The following is a 23,819-nucleotide window of genomic DNA, read 5'->3' on the forward strand; positions in this document are numbered from 1 at the left end:
CTTTGCGTATTCAGGCTCCCAGGGTATATTCATAGGGGAAGTGTGGTTAGATAATATGAAAACTCAATTTCTAGACTTTTGAGAAATATCCATATTTTTTTTCCGAAAAGGCTAGATCAGTCGACATTCTCACTAGCAGAGAATGAGAGTTCCTTTCTTCTCACATCTATTCCAACAGTGGTTATTCTTGTTCTTTGATATGTACTAATCTACTTGGTGTAAGATGATAGTTCATTGTTATTTTGATATGTGTCTCATTGAATAAAGATGTGGAGCATTTTTTCAAGTGCTTTTTTTGCCATCATATTTATTTTTTGAGGAAGTTTCTGTTCAATTCTTCTTCCCATTTTTGGATGGATTTAATTTTGTTAAGCTCTACAGTGCCTTCTATATTTTAAATATTAGTCCCTTTTCATGTGGTTATTGAGTAAATAGCTTCTCCCATTCTGTGAGTGTCTTTATACCTGATCACTATTTCCTTTGAGAAGCAGAAGCTTGTTAATTTAACTTTCCCCATTTGTTTCTTGATTTCCACTTGCTTGGTCAGTGGTGTTTCAAACTTGAGGATGCCCATGGCTTTGATGTCATGAATTGTTCTGTCTATATTTTCTGTGTATCTTATGTTTTGGTGATAGAGAAGGCCTATAATCTGTTTTGATTTGACTTTTCTGCATGGCATAAAGTCTTAGTTACCTATTTTTATGTAGTTAATCAATTTCCCAACACCAGTTATTGAATAGGATGTCCTTGCTCTACTTTTATTTTTTGCCTTTCTATAGAAGATCAATTGATCATATACCTGAGGGTCTGTCTCAGGAAATTTAAGTCTATTCCATGAATCTAATTCTTTATTCAGGATCATACTATTTTAATGACTATTGATTTATAATATGGTTTGAATTTATAGAAATTGATGTCTCCCAACATCTTTTTCCCAAGGATTGACTTTGTACTTTGTGGAGATTCATGTGAATTTTATATATGTTAGACCTATTGTTTTTGAAAAATGACATTGGTATGCTTATGGGGATTGTATTGAATCTGTACAATACTTCAGGAAGTATTGCCATTTTATTTTTATTTTACTTTGGTTTTGGGGCCACACCTGGTCATGCTCAGGGGTTACTCCTGGCTATGCACCCAGCTCAGAAATTGCTCCTGGCTTGGGGGACCATATGGGATACTGGAGATCAAACCCAGGTCTGTCCTGGGCAGCTGCTTTCAAGGCAAACACCCTACCACTGTGCTTTCACTCCAGTCCCATGTACTGCCATTTTAATGTCATTCTTCCAAATCATGAGAGGATAAATGTCTTCATTTCCAGGTGTCCTTTCATTTTTTCCTTGAAGTTGTTTTATAGTTTTCTTTGTAAATTACAGTCATCTCTATAGTTAAGTTGATTATGAGGTACTAGATTTTCTGTGGCATACCATATTTTCTGGCGTATAAGACTATCGGGCGTATAAAACGACCCCCTAATTTTGCAGTTAAAACATAGGTCTAGGCCTCTATTCGCTGTATCAGGCAGAACGTTCCTGTGCTGCGACTGTATGGACCACAGTGAGCCAATCACAACAAGCAAAGGTCCAAAGGTTCTACTGTCATAGACTTCCTCTCTGACTCTGGCCCGTCTCAGCAGCTTTTGACAGTGTAGATTCGGGTCCAGAACAGTGTCTCATTTGCATGCATCCAAAGCCTGCTTGGATCGGCTGAGTCAGAGAGGCGGTCCGAGCAGCCTGGCAGTGATTGGTGCAGGATCCAGTTGGAAAATTCGTTTTGTGGCAACATTCAATTTTCGTTTAGCGACATATTGAAACATTTTTCGGGATATACTCGGTGTATAAGATGACCCCGATTTTCGGTTGACTTTTTTTTTGTTTCAAAAGTCGTCTTATACGCCGGCAAATACGGTCACTGAAAATGGGATAATTTTATTAATTTATTTTTCACTTGGGGAGCAACTCCTAGTTCTGTGCCTGGAGATTTCTCCTGGTGGTATATGGGGGACCAAACAGAGCTAGGGATCAAAGCAGGATCATCTGCGTGCAAGTCAAGTACCTTAACCCCTGTAATGTTTCCCAAGACCAGATTTATTATTCTAAACAAGATTCTACCAGTGAAATTGAGGTTCATGATAGTTGTAGTTTTCCCAATCAAAATACATGGTTTAATTTTATTTTAAAAATTTCAAAAAAATGAGGATCTATAGAGATAATGCAGGGGTTAAGATTCTTTCTTTTATGTAGCTGGGCTGGGTTTGATCCCTGGAACCACATATTCTTCCCTGAGCACCACCAGGAGTCAGCATTGAGTCAGGAGTCACTACAAACATGTTTATGGTCATGGTGCAGTCACTACAAATATGTTTGCTATCATGGGGCTTAAATATATTACTTTTTAAAACTCAAAATTAAAAAATAAAATAATTTTGAAATAAATTATGTCATTTCTTTTTTGCTCTGAGCCACACCCAATGGTGCTCAGGGCTGACTCCTGGCTCAAGAATGGGATGTTTTTAATATTTCTTTCTTCTCTTTCATTACTTGTATTATAAAAAAGCCATGGATTTTTGTGTGTTAATTCTGTAGCCTGACACTTTAAAATACAAATCTATTGTTTCTAGAAGCTGTTTTGTAGAGTCTTTAGGATTTCTAAATATAGTGTCATGTCATCTGAAAAATCTGTCAGTGAATGTTTGACTTCTTCCTTTCTATCAGAACGACCTTGCTATCTTTTTCTTGCATAATTTCTATGTCAAGTACTTACAGCAATCTATTAAATAGAAGTAGGGAGAGAGTAACCTTATTGCTGTGCCAGAACTTTGAGGAAAGGTTTCATGTTTTTCCTATTGAATAAAATGTTTGCCACAGTCTTGTACTTCAATTGACTATATTGACTAATTTCACTCTATTTGGAAAGTTCCTTCAATTCCTATTTTGTTGAGAATTTTTATTAAGAATCTGTACTTGATCTTGTCAAATCCTTTCTCTAAATCTATTTAGATGGTCATATGATTTTTTTCCCTTTATTTGATATGGAGTATTGCTATGTTCAACTTGTATCCGTGTGATGAATCCTATTTGGTTATGGTGTAAGATTATTGATGAGACGTTAGATTTTGTTTGCTAGTATTTTATTTAGGATTTGCATCTGTTCAACAAGGATATCAATCTGTAATTCTCTATTTTTGTGGTGCCTCTGTATGTGTTTACTATCAGGGTGATATTTGGTTTATACAAGCTATGAGTTTTTTTAGTTTATTCAATTTCTTGAAAGAGCCTGAAAAGGATTAGCTCTTTGAAGATTCTATTTAAAAGTTTAAAAGAATTTACTAGCTAATACAATATAAAAACCTATGTTTTTATATTGGGAAGAGTTTTGTTTGTTTGTTTTGGGGGCACACTCGGTGATGCTCAGGTGTTACTCATGGGTATGTGCTCAGAAATCACTCCTGGCTTTGGGGACCATATGGGATGCCAGGGGATTGAACTGTGGTCCATCCTAGGTTAGTGTGTACAAGGGAGATGCCCTACCACTTGTGCCACCACTCCGGACCCTGGGAAGACTTTTTGACTATCATTCTAATAACCTCAAAAGTATTGGTCTTTTCAGGTATTTCATATCATCTTGGTTTAATATTGGGAGGTTATAGGAGTCTAAGGTTTTATCATTTCTTGTTTTATGACATAAAGATTCTCAAAATAATTTCTAGTTACCTCTTGAGTCTGTAGTATCTGTTGTGACATTCCACTTCTATTTTTAATTTGATTAATTAGGATTTTCCCTATATTTCTTTGAGCATCTTACTGCTTTATTAATCTTGCTTATGTTTTCAAAAATCAACTCCTTTAGAGGGGCTGGACATTACAGCCCACCTCATGAACCTCACCACAAAGAGTGATGAGTGTAGCTAGAGAAATAACTACATTGCGAACTATCCTAACAATGAGAATATATGAGGGAAATATAAAGCCTGTCTAGAGTACAGGTGGGGGTGGAGAGGGGAGGAGGGATATTTGGGACATTGGTGATGGGAATGTTACACTGGTGCTGGGGGGGTGTCATCTTATATGACTGAAACCCAACCACAATCATGTTTGTAAGCAAGGTGTTTAAATAAAAATATTTTAAAAAATCAACTCCTATTTTCATTGATTTTTCCTTTTTTTTTTTTGTTTGTTTTTGGTGTCCTGTTCATTAACTTTTGCTCTAAGTTGTATTTCCTTTCTTCTGTCTGCTTTTGGCTCACTCTGTTGGTCATTTTCCAATTTCTTAAGCTGTGCACCTAAATTATATGTATATATAGGCCTTCTCCTTCCAAATGAATGCTTTCAAAGATATAAATTATATTCTTAATGCAGTTTTTGTTGTATCCTTCCCTCAAGTTCTGGTCATTTTTGTCCTCATACTTATTTGTTTCCAGTAATATTTTTGAATTCCTTTTTAGCCCACTGGTTGTTTAATTGTGATCTTTTTAATTTTTAGATGTCAGTTATTTCCCAATTCGGAAAAATACAGATTCTACAAGTTACACAGCATATTATCTAGGATAGACAATAAGCCAGAATACAACTGGAATACTACTAAAGTCCCAACATAGAAATTATATCAAATTTCTTTCATATTTCAATGTTACAAGGATAGGAAACAAACAGAACAAAAGTTAGGAAAAGTTCAAGTTTAAAAACTGAACAACAGTCCTATTGGCTCAAAAATTAAATCAAAGAAGAACTAAAATCCCTTGAAATAACTGAGCAGATTAAATTTATGGAACAAAAACAAATGTATGACTAATTGGAAAATTCACAGCAACAGAAGTTTACATTTGTGGTAGAATGTTTTTACTTATTTATTTGGTGTTTGGACCACAATCAGCTGTATTCAGTTACTACTCTATGCTCAAGGGTCACTCCTGGTCACTTCAGGGCAACATGGGGTGTCTGATATCAAATATATCAAAGCTCAGTCTCTTATTTACAAGGCAAATAACTAGCTAGACTGCCTACTAAACTACCCTACCTGTTAGACTTACTCTCAAGCCACTTTCTCATTTTTTTGTTTGGTTTTGTTTTGTTTTGGGGTCACACCTGTCAGCACTTAGGGGTTTCTCTTAGCTCTGCATTCAGAAATTGCTCTTGTCTTGGGGGATCATATGGGATGCCAGGAATCAAACCCACATCCTTCCTGGGTCAGCTGCATGCAAGGCTTCTGCCCTACCATTGTGCTACCACTCAGACCCCAAACTTAGCCCATTTTTAAATCAACAATTCTACTCCTTGTATTTCAAGTATCCCTCAATTACATCCTTGGTCAGTGATTCTTTGCCATCATTCTTAATAAAAATACAGCCATGTCTAATTACTTTAAGGGATTTCCCTTCTCTGGAAATTTTACAGAGGTCAGCCTATTCCTCAGTTACTTGCCCTCAAACTTAATGAGGTTCATCTGCTGTTTAGCTAAAAGTGCTTCTATCAATTTGACATACATAGGAATATCAGAGTTGGACACATGTACACAAAGAATATGCTCAAATCAATCACATCTTGAGAAACTAGAAAAAGAGCAGTAATTAATCTCAAGTAAGTAGAAGGAAATAATGAAAATCAAAGCAGAAGTCAATGATATAGACATCAAACAAACTAGACTAGTGGGTCATTGAATCCATGAGTTATACTCTCAAGAGATATAAAAAGCTTGACAAATTCTTAGAAAGTTCAGACTCACCAAAAGAGAAAAGTCAAATACATAGATATTTACAGAGATGAAAGTGAAAATATTACAACAGACATTTGAGAAATACAAAATATCGTAAGATATTACTATGTGTAACACTAGATTACCAAAATAGAGAACCTAAAATTAATAGATAAATTCTTAGAATCAAAATTTATCAATATTGAATAAAGATGAAATTGAAAACCTGAAGAAACTAAGCCAAGAATAATTTAAACAGTGAATAAGAAATTTAAGCATTAATTTAAAAATCTTCCAGGAACAAAGTCTCTGGTCCAAATCACTTCACTACTACTGAGTTCTATTAAAACTTTCCCTAGTGGTCATATATCTCAAGTTTTTCCAAAATGTCAAAGAAACATGGCCTCTATGAAGTCAGTATCTCAAAAGTAAATAGAGGTTATTAAAAAATCATATAGAATTATATTATGTTACATATTAAATATATATTATTAAAATTATAGACCAAAATTTCTGATGACCACCAATACAAAGGTTCTCAATAAAACTTCAGCCAACCAAAGCCTTATAACAATGTATTGTACACCAACAAAATATGTCAGGATCAAGTGAACTTCATCAAGGGGATGCAAAAATGGTTAATGTATGATAATTAATTTCATATACCATAGCAGCAAACAGAAAGATAAAAATCACATCAATAGATACAGATAATGCTCTAGATAAATTTCAACAAATATTCATGATAAAAAACTTCAACAAAAATCATGAATAAAAGGAACACTTCTTAAGAAAATATAACTGTCTACAACATATTTACAGTGAATATCATTCTCAATGATAAAATAGTGTAAAAGCCTTTCTCTGAGATCATGCACAAGCAAAGCATCCACTATCTCTACTCTGACCAATTTGGAACCATTGCCATGGTAATCAGACAACAAAACTACAGATATCAAAGTTAGAAAGTAAAATTTAAAATTAACACTATTTTCAAATTACATAAAATGTATGTAAAACTCAAAAGATACCACAAAAATCTCTTAAAAAGCAGTAAACAATAGAGCAAGTTAACTGACTATAAAATCAATACAATTGATTGGAAGTTCTGCACACAAATAATGAACTAATAGAAAAAAATTTTAAGAAAAGGACAAAATCTTTCAAAATAGATGTCAAAAATATTTAAGATGTAGGAATCAATATAACAAGAGTTTATGGACTCATATAAACTGTAAATGAAAACTGTAAGGGGCCTCTGGAAATAAATAAATCAGGATCCCAGGTCATAGAAAATATTCTATGTTCATGGTCTGGGACAGGTGTCGGCAACCTGCGGCTCCGGAGCCGCATGCGGCTCTTTTGAAGGCTTGCCGCGGCTCCGGAGCCGATGTCATAAAAAAAAAATACTGCTTTAATCTCAGCTCCGCTTCTCTCCGCTATATCTATAGCAGTGAGGCGGAGCTGAGGAGCGGAGCCAATGGAGGCAGCCGTACCTGGTGACGTATATAGCATTAAGGTAAGAAACAATATATGCAGTGTTATATTTGTTTTAAATGTTGCAATGGTTTTGCGGCTCCCAGTTTCCTTCGGAAACGGGTCCAAGTGGCTCTTTATGTCTGAAAGGTTGCAGACCCCTGGGGAGAATCAACATTGTCAAAATGACCTTCCTACCCAAAGCATTATATAAATTCAATGCAATCCCCATTAAAATCCCAGTAAAATTCTTTTAGGAATTTAGACTACTTACTGCTAGAACATGTATGAAAGCATAGAACTCCCCAAATAGCCAAAACAATTCTGATAAAATAAAGGAATATGTTTCATTTTCTGACTTTAAATTTTACTATAAAGCTATAGTAATTAAAGAGAGTGTGGCACTGAAATAAAGATTCACAGAACAATAAGACATAATTGAGAATAAATTCTCATAGTTACGGAGAGTTTATACATAACAATAGAGCTGATAGATGAAGTGGAACTCCATGTTGTCAACAGGAAGTATTAGAAAAACTGGATATGCATAACTTAAAAATTGGAACACTGGAAAAGTGTTCAAAAAGTTAACTTACAGAGGATTAAATACCTTGAAATTGGCCAGAATTCATAGACTGCATTTGATCAGAAAACAAACTTTAGATAGGTCTTGTTATTTAATACCAGATGTAAAGACAACAGAAAGAAAAATAATCAAATGGACTATACCAAATTTAAAAAGTTTTTTTCCTGGCAAAAGAAACTTTAACTGGGGTCAGACTGAATTTGCCTTACATCTGAATGACCTGGCCTCTCTCTCGGGCATCCCAGATGGTCTCCCAAGCCTACCAGGTGTAACTTCTGAGCTTAGAGCCAGGAGTATGTCTTGAGAACTGCTGGCTGTGGCCCCAAAACATAAGTAACTCAAACTAAAATAAAAATATGGTATCTGAAAGAGAGAAAATGTTTGTGCACACATATGAGATAAAAATAATATCCAAGATTCATAAAGTAATCACAAAGCTCAACAACAATAATCCAATAGCCACATCTGAAAATGGAGAAGAGATAAGCAGAAACATCCCCATAGAAGACATAAAGATTATGAATGCACGTATGAAGAAAGAGTTCATTATTTATAATTAGGAAAATACAAATTAAAAAAATGAAACATCATCTTAAACATGTGAAAATGACATATGCAAAAAAAAGCATGGAATCAAACGGTGATGGTATGGATGTTGTTAAAAAGGAGTCCTCATTCACTCTTGGTAAAATATTATCTAGTTTAATCTCTTTAATAAGTAATAAAGAGAATTCTCATATAAGTAAGTATAGAGAAGCCAGTGAGATATCACAGCAGACAATTGCCTTACATGCACCTGTCCTGAGTTTGATCCATTGGTCCCATATGGTTCTCTCCCCCCACATAACTACCATCAGTAATTCCTGAGTGCAGAACTGGTAGTCACCCCTGAGCATCACCAGTTGTGGCCCCCAAATCAAAACAAACAAAAAAGTAAGAACTTTCATATACCAGTGATCTCATTTCTTAGCATAAAGCTCATAATTGCAAAAATATTAATCCAAAATAATTATGCATAACTATAGTCACCGATGCACTTAGTGATAGACACACTTTGGAAACAACCCAAATGCCCAGTAATGGATAAATGAATTGAGAAAATGTTAATGCTATGAACAATCGAATATGAAAGTCTAAGAAAAAAATGAAATCATGCAATTTTACACTTTGTGAATGGAACTAGAGTGTGTTATGCTGAGTGACTCATTCAGGCAGGAGAGGAACAAATAAAGGATGAAATCTCTCTATTTTGAAATATAAGGATCCATAATAAGAGAGCAGCAAATGGCCAAAGGCAATGAGAGTTGGACTATGAAAATGAACTTGCTTGCAGGGGAAAGAGGATGGTTGGGAGGAGTATTTTGTCGGTAGACTGGGTGTTAGAATAACATGCCTAAAAGATGTGTACATGAAACTATCATCAATGTAAAATACAAATAATGGTACCTCAATAAAATTGGTAAAAATAAACAGAATATCTCACTGCTTAAAATATAGTATCCTTGGAAAATGCTATGGGAATTTTATGTTTTCAATTGCTTTATTTAATGACCATGGTTACAAATTTTTATTGTTGGATTTCAATCATACAATGTACACAGTCCTTCACCAGTGCATCCTTCCTGCCACTGTTGTCTCCCATTTTCCTCCCACCCAAATTCCCAGTCCCTCCTATCTTAGGGCAGACAATTTTCTTCTCTCTATATGCATCTCTACTATTAAAGGAGTAGTGCCTGGCATGTTACTTTCTTCCCTTTCTGCACCAAGTTTTTGTCCAGCATGATCAGTTCCAATGATCATTGTCAGTAGACCTTTCTCTACTATACTTACTATCTCTTGTTTTTCTTATATCCTGCAAATAAGTGAGATTATTCTATGTCTATCCCTTTTCTTCTGGCACATTTCACTCAGCATAATAATCTTCTTTTCCATCCATGCATAAAAAAATTTCATGATTTTTCATAATGATTCCATAATATTCCATTGTGTAGATATACCATAGTTGTTTTTGCCACTCATCTGTTGCTGGGCACCTTGGTTGTTTCCAAATTCTGGCTATTATAAATAGTGCTGTGCTGAACATAGGAGGGCAGAGGGCATTTTTGTATTGTAATTTTGTTTTTCTAGAGTATATCTCTAGGAGTAATATTGCTGGATCTTAAGGAAGCACAATTTCTAGCTTTTAAGAATGTACCTATTACTTCCCAAAAAAGGCTGCACCAGTCTGCATTCAGACCAGCAGTTAATGAGAGTCCCTTTATCCCCACATCTATGCCAAAACTAGTTGTTCTTGTGTTTTGTGATGTGTGCTAGTCTGTGATGTGTGCTATCTCTTTGTTTGAATTTTCATCTCCCTGACGATAAGCGATGTGGAACGTTTTCATTTGCCATGGGAGTTTTGATAAGAAAAGCATTATATCTCAGATCACTAGTGACATCCTCCAAACTTTTGCAAAGGTCTAACTCCCTATTTGTCTTAATCTTTACCAGAAAGTGGGGGAAAAAAACCAGAAAAACACAAGAACTGTATCAGTGAGGTTCACATTACTTGGATAGACAAAGCTGATAGAGATTTTTATAAAAGAAAATGTCAGGCCAATAGCTCTGATAAGCATGCATGAAAATACACTCATTAAAATATCAAATACATTACAACAATAAATTAAGTGCATCATGAACATGATGCAGTGAAATTCATTCCAGGAATCCAACTGTAGTTCAAGAGATGCAAATCAAATAATGTTATATATTACATTAATAAAAAAGGAAAATAAACACAGAATCATATCATTAGATGTGAAGCAAGATTACGATGATGTTGAACACGTTTGTGGTGAAAAGTCTTTTCAAAATGAGGATTAAATGCACTCATTTAAATAGTATAAATTTCATAGAATAAACCCACAGTTGGCTTCATGATTAGTGTAGAAAAACTGAAAGCCTTTCTTCTAATGTCTTGTACCAGATAAGGATATCCTCTTTCACTGATACTTTTGTACATAATAGTAGAAGTCCTGACTACAACAATAGATAAAAAAGAGATACTAAAGAATTTAAAATCAATAAAGAATTCAGTCTATCACTATTTTACAAATTACTAACTATTGTATATAGAAAACTCTAAAGACTCCATTTTAAAGTGATTAGAAACAATTTCTTAGAGTTATATATCAGGCTACCAAATCAGTATTCAGAAGTTCTTCCATGTAAACAATGATGTAGAACAGAAATAAACAAGATCTATATGTTTTATAATAGGTCAAAAATTCAAATATCTAGGGATCAATTTTAAAATCAAGGTGAAATACCAATTTACTAAATATTATAAGTTATTTTTGAAAGAGGTAGTAGAAGACACAGCCATGTAAATAGATCTCTTATTCAGGGATCAGAAGAATCAATAATTCTAATACAACTGTCTTACTCATAGTAATTAACAACATTTTTGTGTTATCAGTTTGTTCTGCTTTAGGTCATATCTGACTGTTCATAGATAATTGGGAGATAGTACGTGGTGAGAGTTTTCCAACTGAGTTCAGCTATACACAGGTATTACACCTATATTATTTCTCTAACCCAGTTTAAATTCCTTTGATGTTTAATTTCTTCATTCTTATTCAATTATTATGTTAATTTTTACTATTTGAACCTTAATGTATCAGTTTCAATTTAACATTAATATATGCTTTCACTAAAATAAAAATTCTGTCATTTCCTCTCTGGTCTTCATAAAAATATGCTATCACAGATCACAATTAGGAAAGAACATTAAGTTTTCACTTAGCTTTTTAGGTAGGTATTTTGAAAATGCAACATTAAGTGAAATGAAATCAATTTTACTATGGGTGAAACAATATAAACAAAAATTAAATTCCTTTAGTATATATATGGTCACAGAAATAGCATCAAATTTCTAAATATCATCCCCAAACAATCTTTATTTATTTTACAATCTGCTTATTCCAGTTCAGGGCTTCTGATAGCCTATATCTTCAATCTCAGGATTAAAGTCAGCCCTAACTCTAAATAGATTGTATTTTGTTATTGGGCTCATCACAGTTTACCTCTGACATATGGAAGGTAACAAGTATTTCCTAGAGGACACACACACAATAGAAAGGAAAGGAAAATTCCACACAAATGGTGCTTTTGGCTTGGAATCTATTGTTTTTGATTAAAAATTAAATAATATGCTCTAGTAATAGCAATCTAGTACCCAAAACTCACTATGGGTTGGATGTTTTTAACTGAACCACTGATAATCAGAAGCTCCTTCTTGCTCTGCATTCCAGAATTAATGGTCATTCAGGTTCAGAAGGCTACATGGGATTTTAGGGATTGAGGTCATTTTTTTATGCTTGCAAAGCAACTGTTCTACCCATAGAATCCTCTCTCGAGCTTTGTACTTTTTCTTCTCCATTTTTTGTTTAAAATATTGTTTGTAATAACTGCTAATTGTTTGCTAGATATAAGCATTACAATATATGTGGGCTATTTACACTAGCTTAATAGAGTTATTTGATGAAATGTGTTTCTTTAAATTCAATTAACTTCAAATATCAATTCTTACCTTGTGGTTAATGCTTTCAGTGTCTTTTAAACAAATGATGCCAATTTAAAATTATAAATATGTCTCTTGTTTTCCTCTAAAAGTACTCTTTTGGCTTTCCATTTTCAATTAATAATATATTTGGAATTTCATTTTCTTTATTTTTCTTTTATATAATTTTGTATGATAAAATAGGAATCAAAAGGGATAGGGGCATTGGTGGTGGGAAGGTTTCTCTGGTGAAGGGGGGTGTTCTTTTTTATGACCGAAACCCAACTACAAACATGTTTGTAATCACGGTGCTTAAATAAAGATATTATTAAAAATATTACTCTTTTGGCTTTTTTTCAATTAATAATATATTTGGAATTTAATTTTCTTTTATTTTTTTGTATATAATTTTGTATGATGAAATGGGAGTTAGAATACCTTTTATCTTCATATTGTTATCCAGATGGTTTACCTTCATTTGTCACTATTCAATTGACTTACTGTCATGGACTGGAAAGAACCCTTTTTTCCTATATACCACTATAATATATTTCAACAACAAGCTAAATCCTTAGTACTTAGTACTTACTAAGTTAAATCCTTACTTAGCTAAATCCTTAAAATTTAGTGATCCTTTCTTTTTTACTGTGAATTTGGGGGGCACACACAACTATGGTAAAGCTTACTTCTGAGTCTATGCTCAGAATTATTCCTGGTAGGGTTCGTGGGATCATATGCAGTACCTTGGACAGAACCCAATGTTGTTTATTTGTCATATTGTGGTTTATTTGGTATACTTTTCACTTTTTACTTTTTTCACCTATCAGAAGTCTCTGCTTTTAATATTTTTAATCCAATCATTTGAATCCTTTTTATGAACACAAGTAAGCCACAATAAAGAGAGGAGTGGTGGAATATAGCTTAAGGGGCTGAACTACAAGTTTTGCAAAAAAAAGAGAGGTGGAAACACATTATTTCCCAAGCTCCATCATGCATAACCCGGATGTCGTACCCCTAACTAGTTTGTGACCTGACAGTTTCGCGCAGGGCTTGAGACAGCAGATGACTTGTGTGTAGAGATTCAAACCATCCAGGCAGGAGGCAACTTTGGAGAGATTACTCAGTTTATTTTAGGTATGAATGAGATACTCATAATGTGCTTCAGCCAATCGAGTTAGAGGGAAGTAGGGTGTGAACTCTGTGTTTTTAAGGGAAAGCAGGGTGTGAGCTCTTTGTGTTTGGCTACTGTTGTAAACACCAAGATTCCTCCCTAAGTCCATAAAAAGGAACTCTAGACTAAGAGTGGCCCAAACTCTAATAAAGTGTATTTTTTCCACTCCTAGCTGAAGGAAGGAAGGGAGGGATGGAGAGAGAGAGAGAGAGACAGAGAGAGAGAGAGAGAGAGAGAGAGAGAGAGAGAGAGAGAGAGAGAGACAGAGAGAGAGACAGAGAGAGAGAGACAGAGAGAGAGAGAGACAGAGAGAGAGAGAGAGAGAGAGAGAGAGAGAGTTAACTCAGAAATAAAACCATGATGAATTTGGAATGCTTTATCTGATAATCTCCCTTGAGAACCAGGGTTCTAATCAGAGTTTTCCTCGACAACCAAGGTTTGAATCTGAGTAATCATTGACAGCCAGGGTTTGAATCAGTCTCCCTAGAAAACCAAAGTTGAGCCAGAAAAATCATTGACAAATTAATTAAGACAGCTATAAAATGAAATTAATTAAGACAGCTATACAATGAAATGACTGCACTGTTACCGCTTGTGATTTATTTCTATATAAACTGCTTAAATATTTGACTCGGGGTCCTTGCCAAAACTCCCTTAGTTGGATGAGGCTCAGACCTCGGTTAACCAAATAAACTCCCTTTTGCACTTTGCATTATCGGAGGTGGTCTTTGACTTTCAGCACTGACAAGTGTCAACTCTAACCCTAACACTGTAAGCTCCATTCACCGAGTCAGAAGTAGCCCCTTGTGCATGCCAGGGTGTGACCCCCAAAACAAAATCAAACAATAATGATACTCTTCCTGAGATTGTCATTGAGTCCATTGTCAGGTTTTTCCCTCAGAAAGGGATGTTTGTACAAAGATTGCATAAACGGAGTTAATTCTCATGCCCAACTTATGACACGAGAATTAACTATGAATTCATTGTAACTTGCTGAAACTATTATTAACAGGGTAAAAATGAAAAATCCTACCTCATGTTCATTCTCACATATTCCCCTCATTGGCCTTTTATATGCAGCTTACCTGGTTTCTATCTCCTACAGCCTGTATTGGTCCCCAAAGCAGACCAGGAATGACATAGCGAGGATTAAATCTTAAACACTCCTGTATGTAGGCCAAAACCTCTCCCAAAATATTTAATTTTATTTTCTGAGACCGGAAAGATAGTATGGAGACAGGGCAATCGCCTTGCTCTCTGATAATTCAGATTCAATCCTCATAAACCCAGATGGTCCCCTGAGACTTTTCAGGAGCACAGAAACAGGAGTAATCCCTGAATACCACTGGGTGTGGTCCCATAACAAATAAAAATTATAATAAGATTTATTTTCCACCCAAAAATAGTATTTTACTTTCCTTTCTTCCTTCCTTCTTCTTTTCCCTCTTCCTTCCTAGTACATCTTGCTTAGAGGACCACAGCTCATCCTATAAGCATACATCAGTGCTCTCATTTCATCCATTCTCTTCCTTTAAATCTATAAAATAAATTTATGTATGTATAAATATATATTTATATACATGAAAAGGGATCTTTGTTACTCAATGTCTACATATCTGATCAAAATAAAGAGAGAATGGTCACTATAAAATTTTTATTTGTTTTGTATTTTTTGGGCTTTGGGCCACACCCAGCAATGCTCAAGGGTTACTCCTGGCTCTGCACTCAAAATCACTCATAGAACCATATAGAATGCCAAGACTGAACCTCAATCAGTCATATATGCAAGACAAGCACTCTACCCATGACACTATCACCTCACTTTTTAAAGAGGCACTGTAAAACTTTGAGGTACACCAGGGAAAATACTTTGGTAGAAGTTTACACTAGAGAAAACTTGAATTCCTTAAAGGTCATTTGTACCACTGGTAGAAACTCCAGGAAAACACTACTTGTACCAGTGCAAGGAAGGGGATGTTCACAGAATCCTTTTTATCAAAAGAAAACCATTCTGTGACTTATTTATTCTAGGACAACAAAGTGAATTCATTAAGTTGCATTTTGAGGTTATTTATAAATAGCCAAAGCATTTTTGTTTTCAAACTTTTGCTCCTTTGACACAAGTGGTTTTGGCAGCTTGCAATTTAACTGCAATTTTCTTTCTGTGGAAAGAAAAAGCTATGTTTAAAGTACAGGTCAACATATTACAGTGTGAGAAATAAAGGTCAGTTTAGAAAGATCAAGAATTAAAGCCTTCATTTTCCATTCAAGCTAAGTCAACTCAAGCATTTAGTTCCACACAAAACATCATTTTTATGTACCCTAATCTGTGACCTATCAGCATTTATTTTTTTCTTATAAAAACATTTTTGATTAAAGTCAGGATAGAATAGAAAATATTCACTAATCTTAGTCAATTATTAGAAAATAATATTTTCTGAAAGAGTTTTTATGATTGAAGTAAATATTAAAATAAAAATTCCAAATGCCCTATGCCTGTCAAAATTGAAGATATTCTATTTGAGAGAAGCCAAAAGGGAAATTCTACAAGGTCAATGTGTTATAAAAAAATTCAATAGTGTTTACATGACAAACAACTTTTAAATTTATTACTAGTTGCATTCCTGAAAGTAAGACATGAATGCGTTGACATATAATCTGTACTGAATCTATTTTATTTGGAAAAACCACATTCATTTTCCTTCTATGAATTTTCAATCTTCCAGTTCTCAAATCCTTTTTTAGTTCTCTTCCAAAGTGCAAGTGCAAATAGTAGTACATTAAGAAGTTTGGGGTCAGAGAGACAGCACAGCTGTAAGCCATTTGCCTTGCACACTGTTGAACCTGGGTTTGATTCCCGGCATCCCATATGGTGCCCCAAGCCTGCCAGGAGTGATTTCTGAGTGCAGAGCCCCTGAGTGTCACTGAGTGTGGCCCAAAAACCAAAAAAAAAAAAAAAAAAAAGGAAAAAGAAAGAAGTTTGCTTTTAGAGCAACAAATATTTCCTCTCTCCCAAATAATCAATGAAATAAAAAATATAAAGTATACTTTGAGTCTCTAACCACTGCTCTATGCAGATTTGACTTTTGACTTTTTTAAATAAATATCTTAATCATCAAATAAAGATAAAAACAAAAATAAAAACCTTTACATCAATATATACACATTTAATTAATTTAAATGATTTCTAAATGTGATTCTCTGACTATATCCTAAGTTATACATATGCTAAGGGCAAAAATTACTAAAAAGTCATAAATTTTATTCAATAGACTTTATATTCATAATGCCATAAACAAAAGCTTTCCTTATGGTAAAGAACAAATGAATATATTGAAAATATTCGTTAGTGCCATAAACAGGTTTTTTACATGCATTACAGGAAAGAACAAATAAGTAAACATGTTGAAAATCTTAGGTTATTTAAGAAGATGAAGAGAGAAACACATAAAACCAGAGACAGAAAGAGATCAAATAAAATGCCTAACTGTTAAGTCAAATGTTAAAAAGTTTATGAAATTCTTCATTGCTCAATTATTTCAATTTTCTGTAGCTTTGAAAATTTTCTAAAATTTCCAGGACTTATAATGATATCAGTCTTTCCAATTTTTGAGACATTTATATAAGGATACCTTATCTAATTCCAGCTTTGTATCATAAGTGATAAGGAATACACACAGTCTCTTGAATTATTAAGATGCCAGATGCTAAATGTTTAAGCAAGACAGTGACTGAATACTATTTTATTCAACTAGAGGTACCTTAATGGCCCAAAATGTGAGTCAATGGTTGAGCACCTGTCCAATGGGCATGAGGCCAAAAATTCTCCTTCAGACATTATCTACATGCCAAGTGCGATTCTGTAAGCACTACTGTTCATAATCCTGTCACCAGGGCAAAGATTGCAGTCTCCGGTGCAGCACAACTATAGAGCATGGCTGTCTATAGCCATATAACATATAGCATATAGCTACATATATATATATATAGATACATATATATAGCATATAGCTATCTATTTGTGTATTAGTAGATGTTTGTCAATAAACATCACAAATATCTAAGCAAGTGTATACAATCCTATCTATACAATCCTTGTTTACAAGTGTATACAATACTAGCATAGCAAAACAACATAAAGAAGAGGAGATATAGGGGAGGGGAAGAAGTGGCTGACTTGTCTAGTCAGTTGCCAGATACTAAAAAATTACATCCACTCGTCAACTCTTCACTAGAGAGGCTTCACACACATCTCTACCCTTCCAGTCTTCTCCTTCTATAAATCTTTTCAGACACTAAGAACAGTCCTGTTACCAAATTAGCCATTTATAGTCATATTATACTGGGTTAGTCACATCACATCCCAATATAGCAACTCCTCACTTGATGAAGACTTCAAAAGTTTGCCCATTCCCCCTCTGAATTGCTCATGCCATGAAAGCATTTTTCATGTTTTTGAAAAATTCTACAACTTCTGTCATGAATCAAAGCGCCAGGCCTTGAGGCTATACGGAGACAATCTGACAGTCAAGGAAAATATGAGATAATATCCGAAGATGTGATGGCTTCAGATTCTGCTCTCACTATTTCATCATAATTCAAATGATCAGATCCCCAGAATCAATCTTTTGTCAAATACTTTTCTAAAGAAAGATGGTACTCCATACTGAATCAATTATTGTCCCATATAGTGAAATAAAGGGGCATCAAAACATTCACTATCTAATTATCCTTTGAGGCATGCTCAAGAGAGCTCTTAATAGACCCTCTTCTAATACACATACCTTACCAACAGGAAACAAGTAGTTTATCACCCAAGCATACAATTAATAACTGCCCATACAGACTCTAACCTTCTCTTTTAAAAAAAAAATGAGTGGGTAAGTAGAAAATTTGTAGAAGAGATCCCCTCTGCCAGATCCTAAGGTATAATGCTTATAGGCCCCAACTCAGATTTTTTTATGTACTCCAAGTTGTTTCTTACAACTTTCTTCCTTCTTCCCTTTCTTTGTGAGCCCAATCTTGTGTGCCAGTATCCAAATCTAAAAACACTATAACAATACCTCAAGCTTCAAAGAGTCTTATTATTAGGGAGGCTAAAAACACCATCTATTCATAAATGATAGTGGTCAATGTTAGGTCATACCATTTTTATTCCAATACAAACTTCTGCATTATTCCCACAACTCTTCACCCAAGGTTTTTGAAACATAAAGGCCTCTCTAGGTTACATCAGCTCCATATAGGACTTTGTCTGTTACTGGACTTTCCCCAGCTTGGGGTGGATTGCATAGCAATAATAGAGCTTTTATTGTATTGTCCACAAATTATGATAATTCCTGTCTGTTAATTCATGTGTTTATTCTCATTTGTTTCCAGGAATCTTTTGATTTCGTCTTTGATTTTGTCTCTCACAAACTGGTTGTTTAGCTGTGAACTGTTTCATTTACACCTTTTAAAATTATTTCTCATGTCTGCTTGTAATTCACCCCTAGTTTTAGTGTTTTATGGTCAGAGAAGTTAGTAGAAACAATTTCTACCCTCTTGATTTTATGGAGGCATGTTTTATGAACCAGCATGTAGTCTACCTTGGAGAATGTCCCATGTGATTGAAGAAGAATGCATATCCAGTTTTCTGAGGATGAAAACTCTGTAAATGTACTAGATACTATTCTATTTCTTTAATTTTTTTTTTTTTTTTTTTGGTTTTTGTGCCATTTCCAGTGACTCCTGGCTATGCACTTAGAAATTGCTCCTGGCTTGGGGATCAAACCCAGATCCATCCTGGGTCAGCCACTTGCAAGGCAAATGCCCTTCTACTATGATATCGCTCTGGCTCCATAGAACTTATACTATTTCTAGCTCCAAAGCCAAATCTTTGTTAAGTTTCAGCTTTGTTATCCTATCAAAGAGTGGTAAGGTGGTGTTGAAGTCTCCCACTATTATTGTGTTGCTACTGACGTCTTTCTTCAGATTTATCAGCCATTGTTTGAGTATTTTGCTGGACCATTATTGGGTGATATATATGTCTAGGAGTGTGATTTCTTCCTGGTTTACACACCTCTTGATTAGTAAGAAAGCCCATATCTGACTATTGTAATGTTTTTAAGCCTAAAGTTTATAATATTGGTATGGATAGCACAGCCTTTTTAAGGTAATTGTTTACTTCAATATTTGTTCTCTAGTCTTTCGCTTTTAGTCTGTTTGCTCTTACTATGCAGGTATATTTCTTATAGATAGAAAAATGTTTGAATTAAATGTTTTTATCTATTTTGTCACTCTCTGTCTCTTAATTGGTGCATTTAGTCCATTGAGTTGAGAGAGATTATTTTTCTGGATTAGATGTCCTATTTTTTTAGTTTAGTGTTTGTTGGGTCTACCTTGCCTGTTCTTATCTTAAAGTTGGTTTTGACTCTGTAAGGTTTCTGAGCTATTGTTTATATGTGAAACAGTGTAACTTTCCTTGATACCTGAATATAAGTCTGACTGGACGAATTATCCTTGGCTAAGCATTCATTACATTGAGTTTGTCATTATTTCCCACCACTGACTTTAGATCTTGAGGGTTGTTTGTGTTAAATATACTGTAAATATTAAAGATGCTTATTTGTATACAATATTCCTTTTTGATTTTGCTGACTTCTATAACCTATCCCTATTTGTAAGTATTCATCTTTGTGACTGTGATGTACCTCGGGGATCTTTATTTTGGATCTCTCTTAGCTAGTACTTTTAAGGCATTCAGGTTGCATGCACCCTTTAGTTCTGGGAACTTATCTTCAATGATGATCTTGACTGTTGATCTTTCTTGGATATTTTATTCTAGGGTTTCTGGGACTCTAATAATTCTTATGTTACTTCTATTACATTTATCCCATATTTCTAATTTCATCTGCTCACATTCTTTAAGAAATTTTCCCATTGTCTGTTCATTTTTAAGGCTCTTTTCCAACCTCTTCTGTTATATGGAGTTGATAAGCTGCTCAATATCTAGCTCACTGATTCTGTCCTCAGAAGCTGTTGTTTTGCTGGTGAGGCTTTCCAGTGAGTTTTTAATTTTGTCTATCAAGTATTTCATCCCTGTTATTTCAGTTTGATTTTTTTCCTCACTTCTATTTTTATATCTTCTGAGTCTGGTTGTGGTTTGTTTAGTTTATTCCATGCATTCTTTGAATTCTTTGAATATCCTCCATATTTCTTCTCTAAAGTTCTTATCTGAGATGTTATGTAGGTGGTTGATACTTGTCAGGTCATCAGAGCTACCGTCTTCATTCTCTAAGCATGGTGGACATCTGAGTTGTTTCACAATTAAAGTGTGGTGTTTTATACATGTTATGCTGGGGTTTATTGACTAAGAAAATTGCATAGCCATGAAGTTAAGAGGAGCTGCTGCACTCCTCTGGTCTGTATCTCAAGGTGAAGGTTTTTCTCCCTCTGGTTTTCACTGTGAGGGCAAGTCCAGTTCATCTGGTTGATACTGGGGTCCCCTGAATGGCAATAAACATTGTTGGTTTGGAAGGCTCTGTAGCACAAAATTGGAAGCCTATTCTACTTTATCACCCTTATCCTTGACTTGGATTATTAAATCTTCATGGCCACTCTGTTCCAGACCCTTTTTCCCAGGATTGGTTTACACCCAACAATCAAGAACACTCTGCTCTTCCTTCTTTCATGAGAAAACTGAGGCTTTTGACCTATCATGGGCTTGCTTTCACTCAGAATAATGTTGGTAGTCTCTTCTGCCTAATTTGCTGGTAAGAAATAGTCAATTGTTAGAAATGAAAAGTAAATGAGCCCAATTAACATGTTTTTCTGGAAACAGAGAAACTATTTGCCAAAACAAAGTTAAATTAAGAGAACCTCTTCAATGCTAGAAACGGAAACTCTTCCTCAAGCAAATGATATTTTTTCCTCACGTTTGTTTAATTAATTAACAAATGTTTAATTGAATCACTGTGAGATGCACATTGCAAAGTTGTTAACGATTGAAATTCAATCATACTATCTTTCAACATCTTCACCAAGGGATCAACTCTTCACCAGTGCACATTTACCACCACCAATATCCCCAATTTCAGTCTCACCTGCCTCTTTTCTTCTCTCTGCCTCTTCTCTTCTTTTCCTTTTGTCTCAATAGTTGTGGATGACATAATTCTGTACTTAGAAATCATAATATCTATACAAAAATCCTTCTTGAACAATAAACCCATACAGCAAAGTGGCTGGCTACAAAGTCAATATACAAAAGACCGTAGCATGCTTTTATTCTACAATAAATATATCTTCATAGTAAAGTAGCAGTCCAGAAAACTGTAGGTAAAAATACATGTATTTTCTATGAACAAATAGTGAGAGAGAAGGAAGTTTTCTTAAAAAACTGATTCACAATTGTGCCTCAGAAAAATCAAGTACTTAAAATCAAGTGAACTAAAGAAATCAAAGACCTATACAAAGAGAAGTATAAAACACTAGTCCAAGACATGAGGAAATTGAAACACATCTTCTGTTTATGGACTGGAGGGATTAACATCATTAAAATAGCAATACTACCCAAAGCATTAAACAGATTTAATGCAATCCCTATACCCATACAGTTTTTCAAAGAAATAAATTAAATACTCCTAAAATTAGTATGGAACAATTAGCCTCTACAAATAGCTCAAACAATCTTTGGGATAAAACAGATGGGAGACATCACTTTTCCTCAGCTTCAAACTTTATTACAAAGCTATAAAACCAGAATAGCATGGTATTGGAATAAAGACAAACCTATAGATAAACGAAGTAGACTTGAATATCCTGAAACAGACCCTAAGGTAAATGACCAATAAATATTTGATTATAGATAATAAATATAAAGTGGAGTAAGAAAAGCATCTTCCTCATTTTTATAGATGCAACTTGTTTTTACAAACAGTAGTTTTATTGCATGCACAGAAATAGGGATCATGAAATATGTATTAGTAGAAAAACCTATCTTGAACCTAAATTAGCCTAAAGTCACATAGACCTTTGGGACACATCGACTATCTTAGGAGATCAGAAAACCTTTAAGATATTGTCTCCAAGGCTGAATGCCCAAGAAAAAAAGTCTATAGGGCTGGGACACAGGTCATGCTAAACCCATTAAAATTTCCCTTAGGTGAGGGTCAGAGTGATAACACAGTGGTAGGGCATTTGCTTTGCATGTGGGTAATTCAGGATGAACCCGGGTTCAATCCCCAACATCCCATATGGACCCCTGAGCCAGCCAGGAGCGATTTCTGAGTAGTCAGGAGTAACTACTGGGTGCCACTTGTTGTGGCCTAAAAACCAACCAACCAACAAACAAAAAATTCCCCTAGGCTACCTATCCAGCAACAGACTTTTGTAGAGGTAGTTTGGTAAAATTATATGAAATAAGCCCAAATATCTTCCTGTAATGTTTATTTTATTTATGGCATGCACCTTCATCTTAGAACTTCGCATCATCATTACTTTGCTTTTATTCTCCCTTTCTTTCTCTGCTTCTCTCTCTCTGTCTCTCTCTCTCTCTCTCATTCACCTCCCTTTTTTCTCCTCATTTTCTTGAATTATTAAATTTTTTGTATTTTACAACTCATCTACTCCTGAAATTCTTTTCCATGAGGGAAGAAAAGCAACAGTCCTGGAAAACCTGAGTAGGACTGACTTTCCTCTCCAAAAAGAGCAATTCTTCAATCCAATCCAATTTCTATGGTTATCTGAGAAATTGAGAGGCAGAGATCATTTTCTATGTCAGGTAGAACAAGTGTGACTCAGTTTGATGACCGTTGGTGTAGCTGGTGAGACATAGGGAGTTTATCATTCAGGTGCTCATAGCAAAATTTCAATAGTCTTAACTATTGTTAGAAAATGTTTAGTGGGGGAAGAGGGATCCTTAAGAGGGAAGCAGTCAACTCCCTTCTCTAGGCTTCAGTCTTTCTTCTTTGAACTGTATCTATGTTATCCACAACTTCCACAATTAATGCATGCATTATTCCAAGCTCACACTCACACAACAATTATGACAAAAAATACAATGGAGATGAGAGTCTTAAGGTGAGTTCCATATGCAGAAGTTCCATCTTCCTTCCATCAGTATCCCTAAAGCCCTCCCACATACCCCTCTCCCTCCTCAGAAAAACAATTGGCAGAATTAGTCTTTTCCCCATAATATAAATCTCCTGAAATATCCTAACAAACATATTCTTAATTCCAGTATCATATGGAAGTGACTAATAAAAGGATATGCCTTCCTAAAGAATATCTTCTGATGTACCCTAGGACCTACAGGTTATTACAGATGCAGAGGAGTTGTAAGCACATCTATTCAAACTCACCCTTCCCTCTGT

At 34.7% G+C, this 23,819-nt stretch overlaps 1 protein-coding gene across 1 annotated transcript in view; it reads right to left on the reverse strand.

Annotated features, from left to right (window-relative positions):
- The window catches only part of VWC2 (von Willebrand factor C domain containing 2), a 166,248-nt gene that overhangs the window by 104,081 nt on the left and 38,348 nt on the right, over positions 1–23,819 (reverse strand). The gene's annotated exons all lie outside the window — the stretch shown is intronic.

The sequence above is a fragment of the Suncus etruscus genome, chromosome 7 (genome assembly GCF_024139225.1).
Source record: "Suncus etruscus isolate mSunEtr1 chromosome 7, mSunEtr1.pri.cur, whole genome shotgun sequence".
NCBI classification, from domain to species: domain Eukaryota; kingdom Metazoa; phylum Chordata; class Mammalia; order Eulipotyphla; family Soricidae; genus Suncus; species Suncus etruscus.